The sequence below is a fragment of the Peromyscus leucopus genome, chromosome X (assembly GCF_004664715.2).
Source record: "Peromyscus leucopus breed LL Stock chromosome X, UCI_PerLeu_2.1, whole genome shotgun sequence".
Taxonomy (NCBI): domain Eukaryota; kingdom Metazoa; phylum Chordata; class Mammalia; order Rodentia; family Cricetidae; genus Peromyscus; species Peromyscus leucopus.
The window spans coordinates 28,797,772-28,809,811 of NC_051083.1; the positions used below are offsets into that span (position 1 = coordinate 28,797,772).

Sequence of the window (12,040 nt, forward strand, 5' to 3'; positions counted from 1 at the left end):
GAAAAGGTTAGTAAATTGTCAAAGAACACACAGCTGTTTTGTGCAGAGGCCAGAATTAAAATGCAGTCAAAAATGTTAGGCATGGTGGCAAGTATCTGTGGTCTCAATACTTGTGAGACTGAGGCAGGAGGATTCCTGAAGCCCATGTGGTCAAAACTAGCCTAGGTAACATAGTGAGATTCTGTCACAACAAACAAATAAGCAACAATTAAAAAACACATCAAACCCCAAACAATATGATACTCAATTCAGATCCTATTTATCTATGCGATGGTTGTTTAATAAATTATAATATGAACCATATGAAAACTATTTTTTTTCTGATAACCATACAAAAAAGGAAAAATAGGAATGATCTAAAGTAATTTTAATAACATTTTAATTTCTGTTTTGGCTCTCTGAGTAGCACCATGGTGGTCAGCAAGAACAAATGAATGACAAAAGCACTCAGGAAGGGAGCCAAGAAGAAAGTGATTGGTCCTTTTTCTAAGAAAGATTGGCATGACGTGAAAGCTTCAGGTATGTTCAAGATTAGAAACATTGTAAAAACACTTGTCACAGGAACTTGTGGAACCAAAATTGCATCAGAGGTCATGTGTTTGAATTGAGCCTTGATCTAGAGAATGATGAAACTGCATTTAGAAAAGTCAAGCTAATTATTGAGGATGTTCAGGAGAAAGCTGTCTGACTAACTTCCATGATATGGATGTTACCAGGACAAAATACGTTCCATGGTTAAAAAAAAATGATAGTCTGTGATTGAAGCCCATGTTGATGTCAAGACAACTGATGGCTGTTTGCTCCATCTGCTCTGCTCAACCTCAACAACCAGAACAAGCAAGATGTTCTGTGAGCAACACCAATAGTTATGTTAGATCCAAAAGAAGATGATGGAAGTCATGACCTGAGAAGTTCAGGCAAAGGACTTGAAAGAAATGGTTAAAAAATTGATTTTATTCACCTTTGGGGAAGCATAGAAAAGGTTTGTAATCATTTATCCTCTTCATGATGTCTTCCTTAGAAAATAAAAATTGCTGGAGACACCCGAGTTTGAATTGGGAAAACTCATGGAGCTTCATGATGCAGGTGGTAGTTCCGGAGAAGCTTCCAGTGATGACCCAGGTACTGAAGCTGACCAAGCTGACAGACACGAAGCACCGGTCCTAGAACTGGTGTAAGATCCAGATGTTTTTGTATAGTGACAAATGAACAGTCCTATTTTTAAAAATGTATTTTAACTTAATCCTATGTACCCCAAATATTTCAACCTGTAATCAATATAACAATTATGAAATAATTCACACTTCTTTCATACAAACTTTTGAAATATGATATTTAACAGTCCTCTTGAAGCTGCCACATTTCAATATTCAAGTCAAACTGAGCTAGTCTATTATATTGAACTAAGTGGGTTTATTACTGTGCTTTTAGGAGAATTTAGCTCAGGGTATTAAGTAGCCATACAAATAAAATGTCTATTCTTGTTTTTAGGTGCTTTGTAATCACAGATGGGTCAAATAGCCAAATTTTGGTTTATAATTTTCTTCTCTTAAATCTTATTCTAAAATCCCTCTTTCATCTCACAGCAATATTGAGTAGTAATTGTACTTCCAATTTTAAATTACCACATATGGAGCTGAGAGGTGCGATGGTTCATGGCTATGGTTATAAATGATAGATTGACACTTCATATTCTACAGTCTGAAAGGGTCACAATCCATCCAGTATCTAATAAATTTTATTTTCCGCATTTGCATGCCTTCAGAGTGATGGTGGATAATATACACAGCAAAATGCTTTGTGCTTCTATAAAGAAATCCTAGCAACTCCAGCTTGTAATACTAATGGGAACAGCATCACACATGAACCATTGACTTTTTTTAGGGAAGGATAATCTTACTTTTTGTCATTTACAAACTGATATAGTCCCTTAAACTGTTTAGCTAAACATGTATCTGAGTATGTCCTGAGAAAAAGAGGAACTGATTCTTGTTTGTTTATTTATTTATTTTTAATTTATTCTTTGTGAATTTCATACAAGTATACAATGTATAATGATCATATCTATCCTCCTTATGCCCACCCCATCTCTTCCTGGACTATCTCAACATGTGACAACTGGTGCAACAGTATCATGCTGGTTTCTGATTGGATTTATTTGTATTTTTATCGTTTGTTTTGTGTTGCTGGTAATTGAACCTAGGGCCTCATATATATGATAGCTACATTCCTAATCCAGAAAGAAGTTATGTAAAAATCATTTAACAGTTTTTCCCAAAATCTCCTTATCACAACTAACTTCATTATGTCCATTTATACCTTATTGAAAATCTTTTTGGAACATTTATGGTTTTAATCGTTTTTTACTTCAATAATTTTTTTTTGTACATAAAACACTGTATAAATGTATGATTTCTGCTTCTGGTTAAAATATTTTCTTCTTAACTCTATTTTAAAATGTTTTATTTCAATTTATCTTAGATACACAGAACATTATCTATATAAATGTGGTATCATGTGATGTTTTGAGACATATATGCTCTGTTTAATGTCAAATTATGTCAGATCAAACATATCTACCTATATCTTTGATCATTTATCATCTCTTTATGATGCAAACTTTCAAAGTCCTTTCCTCTAGCTTTTGAAACATACAGCATATTGTCCTTATTTATAGACACAGTCTACCTGGGAGAAGGTTCTCTGAGAATGTATGTGAGGGATTGCCATAATTATGTTAACTGGTATAGGAAAATCTAACTATGTGGGTGGTATCATTCCCTGGGCTTGGAGATTCATTTCTGGCCTGTGAATGGGAGAGAGGAGACTGAGCTCTAGCAAACATGCATTGATCACTCTGTGTTCCTAATATGTATGCAATTTGATCAGCTCCCCCGAGCTCTTATTGCTGTGACTTCTCCATCGTGAGAGGCTATAACCTCGAACTGTGAGCTAAAATGAACCTGGTCTCTCTTTAAGTTGCTTTTGGTTGAGTACTTTGTCACAGAAAAGAAAAAAAGAACTAGGACAGAAATAGATAGTATATGTATAGTGCACAGTCTTGAAATAACATGAGAGACTCGTGTGCTGGAACATTGAACTTTGGTTGTAAGAATGGTTTTGCTTCACAAATGTTGAACTGAGACATTTAGAGCACTCTTCATAAATGGATAGTCATTACTCAATTGTGAGGACAACCACAATACAATAAAATGCAATATAATGTGATTTTAAAAATGTAGGAAACAAAATTAAGATGATGATAGTATGTATAGTTTCATGGGACATTACTTAAGATGAATCATGAAAATTTAAACTTACTATCAAATTTGATTGGATACCAGTAGAAAGACATTCTTAACAGAAAAGAGTTTTGTTCCTTTCTTGAGACACTGTGTTCTCATGACTTGAGGAACTATAAAATCAACAAGCAAAACACTGTTAACTCTGGTTAAGACAATAAACAACTTAAAGATCTCTTAATTTTAGTTATCTACTATAATAATAGAAAATGTTGCTTTCTGTAAGGTAAAAGCCTAGAGAGCTTTTGAGAATTACTGATGCTGTACAGGAGAGAGTTGTGTAGCTTGGTCTGTTTGAGGGGCCCTTGGCAGTATGATCAGGATCTGTGCCTGGTGCATGAACTGTCTTTTTGGAGCCCATTTCCTATGGTGAGATGCCTTGGTCAGCCTTGATGCAGGGGGGAGGGGCTTGGCCCTGACTCAACTGAATGTACCAGGCTTAGCTGTACCCCATGGGAGGCCTTACCCTGTAGGAGGAGGGGATGAGGGGTGGGTCGAGGAGGGGGAGGTGGCAGTGCTGGGAGCAGGAGGAGGGATGAGGGGGATCTGTGGTTGGTATGTAAAATGAATATAAATTTTTAAAAATTATTAATGATGCTGGTATCCCACCCAAGTCCACTTATGTCACAGTCACTTGGTATAAGACTGGATAATCGGTGGTATTATTCGTGATCATCTTATTCACGGAGGTGCAAACACATTATCAAATTGTTTCAATTTTTGGCTTCCTTTCTCTACATGCATGCTTTGTGGAGAAGTGACTCATCAGGGAAACGCTCTGTTTCTCCACGGCATGCTCTCAGGTCTCCCAGAGGGCAAACTTCAGTGCTGAAGCACATATGAAACCCCTGCTCCAATCCCATTTGCTCATGTTTTCATGGCTAAAGCAAGGCACAGAGCCAACTCGCACGTTCATTTAGGAGAGGGCTACAGAAAGTAATACTTCAGGGAGATGCAATTCATTAGGGGAAATTATTTAACAACCAACCAGGGCCTCCTGTCTATTTGGTAAAAGTAGTAGATGATACAGTGTGGTTTGAAGAAAGCAGGAAAAATGTTCTCTGCCACTCAAGAAGCCATTACCAACCTTTCATTCCAGTTTGCTGCTGGAGTTCATTTCAGACCCATTGTTCTTTTTTTTTTTTCCCTTTTTCTTTCAAGGCAAATAAATAAATACCTGGCTTCTTACAGAGAAACTAACCCAAATCAACCCCCAGTTGATTTCTATGTGTATAGTTGAGTAGCATCATCTTGGTTGTGTACTCTATTTCTAGCAATGATGGTTAGCTTGTAGAAGGAAAAACTAGTAGTAGTTGAACCCTAATTTTGGGGAGCAAATTCCAGGGAGAAGGAAACTCACAGAGGCTTTGAGGTTTCTTTATTTAGCTCTACAAAAGTTTCTTTTCTCGTACTGGAATGGGGGGTTCTTGCTACTGATTGTTTTGTTCTGTAGTCTTTCAGTAAAACCTGATGGGTAACAGTTTCCTTTTGATATTCAACTACTTTTTCTTTCTCTCTCTCTCTTTTACGTTTCTTTAAAAGGTTTTTCCCATCCTCCCCACCTGGAAAGCAAAAACAACAGAAAAGCATCAAACAAACAAAAAGCTCACAAAACAAAAATCAAAAGAGGCAAAAGAGCAACAAGACACAAAAAATGCCCAAACAAAGTAAAATGAAGCCAAAAGTCCACAAAAATACCATTAAGTTTGTTTTGTGTTGGCCAACAGTTCTTGGGTGTGGGGCCTGCTCTAGAGTGTGGCTGATATAATCCAGTGAGACTCTACTGGAGAAAGCTGACTTTGCTCTTTGTCAGCAGGTATTGATTACAAACAGCTTCTTAGTTAGAGGTGGTGCTTTGTGTTTACTTCCCCCTCTCAGTGTTGCGATGCCGCCTGGCTTGAATTTGTACAACTTGTGTGAGCCACCACTGTCTCTGTGAGTTCATATGTGCACCAGTCCGTTTGTGTCTGGAAGATACTATTTCCTTGGAGTCATCCATCACCTCTGGCTCTTATTCTCTTTTTACCTTCTCTTTCTCATAAAACCCCAAGCCTTGACAGGAGGGCTTTGGTGAAGACATCCCATTTAGGACTGAGTGCTCCAAAGTCTTTTGCACTTTGTATGTTGTCCAGTTGTGGGTGTCTGTGTTAATTCCCATCTACTGCAAGAAGAAGCTTCTTTGAGGTGAGTTGAGCAAGGCACTGACCTATGGGTATAGTTGTATGTCATTAGGAGTCATTTTATTACTATATTCCTTTAGCAGAATAATAGTATTAGGTTTTCCCCTATGCCCATGATCTATCTAGAGTCAGGTTCTTGGCCATTTCGGCAGTTTTTTTCTCATGTCTAACCTTTAGGATGTTACTTGTTATTCTCAACTGTTTTAGATAAGAACCACCATGCTCACTGGAACAAGTTCTTGCTGATGTGCTGACAGCTTAGTTTTTCTTGAGGACAGCTAATACTATGGATTAGCACATAACTTATTCATTTAAAAGATACGCACCATTTCAAGGAGATATATATACTAAGGGGATACCCTTTTGGGATTAAGGAAAAGCAGTACCAAAGAACACTAAACAATAATCTTGCCTAGTTCAACTCCATCTAAAGTTGAATAGAGGGATTTCCTCTGAGCTTCTTCTGACCGTGTTTCCTCTAAGGCTTTGGAGCAGCATGCCCACTGGCTTATCTCATTCTGTTAGCTGAGTGTTCAGTATCTAGCACTTGCTCAGGGGAGAGAACTTGCTTGCCCTTCGAATTTCCTTCCAAATCTCTTTTCTGCTTGACAAAGGCAGGGAGAAAAATAACAGGCCTCATTGTGACTTTGCAAGTCTCAAGTTGGAAAGCAATTTACTCAAACCACCTCTTCTCTTCTCCAGTAAAGCTTCCATCGGTACCCATAATTGTTATAAATGCTAACTTCAATCAGAGGCTTAAAATTATCCATTAACTACTCAAACAGGCACCTGGCTCCTTTTGAAACAGCTCTATTTTTTCAGAGCTACACCTCTTTTTATTTTTGGATATGGCTTTTGAAATTCATTTTAAAATAACTGTTTCCAAATGAGCAGGTGAAGGCATTGTTGAATGCACTGGATGATGCAATTGTCTTCACAGGAAAAGCCGAGGACTTCATACATCTGCACAACTCAAATAATTTTGCAGATCACATATATGCACATTTGGCAGAGACATAGAAATGATTTGATTCATAAACCTAGGCCTCTAATTCTAACTCTCTCATCAATTATTTGTAAAATTTTGCACATGTAATTTTACCATGGGCTTGGTTTTCCACAGAGTAACAATAGCACAGTGATGTGTACATTTCCTTCTAAAGTGATTGCTGGGTCAAATCATTGCCGACTCTGAGCACATTGCATTTTCCTTGAAGTTGACTTGATTCAGTCTCCTGTCTGAGGTCATAAATATTTGGAAAACATCTCCCACAAGTAACTGGAATCTAAATTTATTTTAAGATATGCTGCATGAATTTTTTAAGGAAATGAAGAGATTGGAGATGGTTCTTTACAACAGGAATTTTTCCAGTTAGTACTATAATCACTTCAGCCTTCTTGAAACTTAATCTGTGATCTTCTACTAGTTGATGCATTCTCCTGGGTTTTTTGTACATTTGATATGACTGGACCATCCAGGACCCTACTGATTCATGAACAAACCTGATAGGTGGGCAAATTATTTAGAGTTGTATTTTCTGAGGCAACTGCAATCCTTTTACAGTCTAGGAAAGTATTGTAAGTACAGGAAAGGAGACCATTTACAATTGTTCTGAGAAGGGAAATCCCAAACATGTAGATAACCTAGGGATCTGGTTAAAATGCAGGTTCTGATTTTGTATATCTGGGTTGGATATGAATGCCACTGAGTTCACAGACAGCACTTTGAGTAAAAAGGCACTAAGAGATTAAAGTAATCATATGTACATTTTGTATCAATTATAATTCAGTTTGCCCATTATAAAGATATAGAGGCAGCACACCAGTTGGGAACTAACTTGATGAGGGTCTCTTTTCAAGTGGCACATCAATAGAGTGGCATGCTTTAGCTTTAAATACTTATTACTTGCCTTCCTCTTCTTTTTTCAAGTGTTTTGACTTTTACTTAAGTAATTACTGTCACTATTAAATGGTGGCCTATATTTTTGTCCTTTGCAAATCCTCTATGCTATTATTCAGGCCTTTGTTTCATCTCTGCTCTTGGAAGTTGCCTTTATCAGGTTTGCCAGGTGGATTCTGTACATATCCAGAATTAATCTCCACTGCCCATCAGAATGTAGCCAACATCATTTAATCAAGAGAAGAAGCAGGGAAGGAAATTGACTGGGAGGAGAGATTTGGATCCCAGGGCCACTCCAACTTAAATGGATAAGACAAAGGAGAAAAGGCACTTTCTGCTCAGATCTTTGTACAACGGATATTGCCAGACTTTCGATGTCTTTGTCCATTGCAGAACTGTCTTCCTGGCATAGAGGTTGAAATCATAGCTTTCTCCAGCATTGTTCTAAAAAATATTGCTATGGCAAAACATTTTGGGATCGACAGCTTGTCTTCTTCTCTTTTTGTGACTCCATTTGGGAATTAAATGTGGAGGATGCATAAAGGGAAAGGAAGTTGACATGTTTCCTTAATTGTGCTAAAAAAAATCTCTAAATATATTACTAATATCTAATATCACAAGCCTATTTGGTGTATTTAATGCATAGCCAGTTATGCATAAATTTCAAATGAATGGCTGATTTTTTTTCTTTTAGTAAAGGGAAAAGTCATTTTCAGATTAAGAAGTGGTTCATTTTTTTAATGAAAATTCTTTTGGTTCTGCTCTGCAGAAATAAATCATCAAAGCTCTCTCTGTAATGCTGCAAATATTTTGTACTTGTGCATTTTAAAATAAAAATTGAAATCATTTTAAAGTTGATCAATTAGTCTTCAGCAAGGTTAAGTACATTTGGGTATTAGCATGCTATTGCATAATACAGTGAGCCAAAAGAACAAAAAGTAATTGGCTAAGTTTAAAATGTTCATAGAGTCTTTACTTGCAGGCGACCTTGAAGAAGGCAATAAATGGGTTTTTAACGCATTAATTTTTCAGTCAAAGGAACCAAGAAGTTAACTAACTAAATTCAAGGTCTGGGTAAGCCAGATGAACAACAGAGAATCTGTTGTCTCATATTCTTCATCACAGTAGAAGCAATATTTGGGAGAGAATATATTGGGGAAAATGACTTTTTGAAAAACACTTCTCTAAGACTGACACTATGCATTGTTGTTTTATCCCTGGCAGGAATACTTCCTTCTTGTCTGGTGAAACAAGTAAAACAATTGTAGTAGGCAGCTTCTAATATGTAGCTCAAGTTTGTCTGACCTGAGTATCCACATGTAATAGGTTGCAGAATACTTCTCAATCTGTTGTCAGTGGCAGAGTAATGCATATATATGTGTAAGTATACACACACACACACACACACACACACACACTCACACCCTCTGCAATCAGAACTTTCTGCTTTTTCCAGGCTGTGTGACATCAGCAAGTGTGCTTTCCATGCTCAGAGGGAGGGAGGGCTCCCTGTGGGGTGTGCTGAAGTCTCTGGGGAATAACTTTAGTGCTGATGCTCTAGTTTCTTGCTTTGGGACACAAATCCATCCTGACACACATCTGCAGAAAAAAAAAATAGCCCACAGTTCACCAACAGCAGCGTTTCTGGCAGAATCCTGGCTTCTTCAGGTGAGGTCAGCCACCTGCATGTTTGTGAATATCACAGAACAGAGAGAGGACATCGGACTGCTGCTCAGGTTTCCTCTTACTCGGTCGTCTTCCTTGTGTCCTTTGGAGTTAATCTTTATAGCGTCCTTTCTTGTAGGAACCATTCAGCTATTGAAATGCCTGAAACTGAGTATGTGATAGATGCTATTAAGGATTGCTTGTATGAACTTAATCTTTGGCCTTGACTCAGATCCTCCTGAAAAGGTTTTTTTATTTTCACTCCAGGTGAACTCTGCTTAGCTGGTCTCCTAAGACTTGAGATTTAACCCCATTGTTGGATCAAGTAGCCGATGGTCTGCAGATTATGATAAGGTACCAAGGATGTTTGTTAGACAGGGACCTTACATGTCATGGTGCAAATAGTTTGAAAACAGTGAGGCAGTATTAGTGTCTTTTTGTTCTATGATACTTTATCACCATTAGCATACTGATATTGGAGAAAACTGTGTTGAAAACCCCAACTTTTTAACTATTGCTTCCTAGTACTAGTGAATAAAATGTCTTGTAAATGAAGCTCATTCATTCCATGCTCACAACAACTTGTATCACTAGTGAGCAAAACTTTGATTTTTTTTTTAACCAGTGTGTGGAAATCTTATAGAATCAAGCTTGAGGTACCATAATGGTACCTCAAAGCTTTAGTACCATAAATGGTACTTGTGGCTTAAGTTTTATCCAGTCTTGCCTGGCTCACACTCAGGACAAATCTCTCTTACCCACCAGTCCTGCAGCTACTCAGACCCATTTGAGTAAATACACAGAGACTTATATTGCTTACAAACTGTATGGCCATGGCAAGCTTCTTGTTAACTAGTTCTTCTATCTTAAATTAACCCATTTCTATTAGTCTATAAATTGCCATGTGGCTTGTGGCTTACCGGTACCTTACATCTCGCTTGTCATGGCGGTGGCTGGTAGCATCTCTCTGCCTCATCCTTCTACTTCCCAGAATTCTCCTTTCACCTTGTCTGGCCTATACTTCCTGCCTGGCTACTGGCCAATCAGTGTTTTATTTATTAACCAATCAGAGCAACACAATTTGCATACAGAACATCCCACAGCACTTCCCCTTTTCTTTTTTTCAAAAAGAAAGGTTTTAACTTTCACATAGTAAAATTACAGATAACAAAACAATTATCAAGCTAGAATTACAGTTACAATATCTAGTTTATTTATAATAACTAGTCTATTTGTATTTGGCAAAATTAAAGAAGATGTCCTATCTATCTTATATTTGTGAATCTAAGGTTTCATATGTAACTTATCTTTTATCATAACTAAGGAAAATTATAACTATCTAGTCTTCAACTACATCAAAGACCTCAGAAGAATATAATATTACCTGAAAAATGGGAGAAGGATGCAAGCAACTTTCGGGAGTCTTGAGAGAATAGTCAGAGACAGCTGGAAACCTGGACAGTCACCTAATGTTCCTTTGTAAAGTTGGGGGAGAGGCAGGGTAAGACAGATTTGTCTTGACTGTGGGCCAGAAAACTCCAGCTATAGGTACTAAAGAATTAGAATGGAGCTGGGCAATGGTGGCACATGCCTTTAATCCCAGCACTTGGGAGGCAGAGCCAGGCGGATCTCTGTGAGTTCAAGGCCAGCCTGGTCTACAGAGTGAGATCCAGGACAGGCACCAAAACGACACAGAGAAACCCTGTCTCAAAAAACCAAAAAAAAAAAAAAAATAGAATTATGGCAAAAATTGTCAATTTTGCTTACTCATAAGTCTTGAAAAATGTATTTTATATATCCTTATTTTTGTACTTTTACACTTAAATCTATAACCTATTTAAAATTGATTTGGATACTAATTTGCATATATGGATTAATATCTTTTTCAGTTGTACTTTTAAATAATTCAATATACTTTATAGATAAGTACAATTTTCCCTATTGCACTTCAGAGTCAATTTTTGTCACAAAGCATGTTCCTGTACATGGGTAGCTTGTTTTGGACTCTATTTTGTTACATTGGCCTTTTTGTCTCTCCCCATGACAATGTCATATAGAATTAATTATAAGATTAATGAAGTCTTACCATCTAAAAAACTCCTTTGACTTTTTGCTTCTTCAAGCTTTCCATGGCTATTTCTGGCCTTTTCATTTCTTTATACATTTTATCATCAATTTGTGCATTTGTGTAATGACTGAGCTTAAATTTATAGTTCAATTTGGGCCGGAATGATGCCATTGTAATCTAGAGTCTTTTAGTCCATAAATATAATGTATCTGGAAGGGCTTTAAAGATCTGTAGTGCATCTCTGCTTCTTGCCAAATAAAGCATTTAGTTGAGTACCAGATACATCCTGGAGTATTGGCTTCAGTATCACATTCTGCTCTTGCCCTCTTCTGCCTTCAGAAACCCAGGATTATTAGCATTATCATTTTTTGGGGGGTGTGTAGGAATCTTCATTTTCACAAAAATTCTAAACACAACACCTCTTTATATTACATACCTATTCATCATACAATAAAAAATACAAGCTGTGATGAATCACTTGCTCATGAAATGTAAATTATACTAGAGTTATGCACATTTTATCAGGAAATAGCTTTAATTGGTGCAACTATGGCCACAATACTTTCACATATCCCAAAAATCTTCACATTGTAGAACCTCAGAGGCATGCAACCATAAGCTCAGAAGTTTCAAGATTAGCTAGATGGTGGTTAATTTTGAAGACTCTGTTCTGTTTCTTTCTAAGAGCAGTGAGCTGGCCAGAGTGAGTTTATCTTTTGGAGATATCAATGAAAAAAAAAAGAACCCTATTGCACAAATGCCTTTCAAGTCCTCTCTTCTCACTCCTCTCTTCCCCTCCCTTGCTCTTCCCTCCCCTCTCTTCCACTCTTCCCTCTCCTCTCCTCTCCTCTCCTCTCCTCTCCTCTCCTCTCCTCTCCTCTCCTCTCCTCTCCTCTCCTCCCCTCCCTCCCCTCTCCTCTCCTCT

The 12,040-nt window shown here is 37.4% G+C and overlaps 1 pseudogene; it reads left to right on the top strand.

Annotated features, from left to right (window-relative positions):
- Positions 1-410: 410 nt before the first annotated feature.
- Positions 411-1,178, top strand: LOC114702947 (annotated as a pseudogene).
- The last annotated feature ends 10,862 nt before the right edge of the window (positions 1,179-12,040 follow it).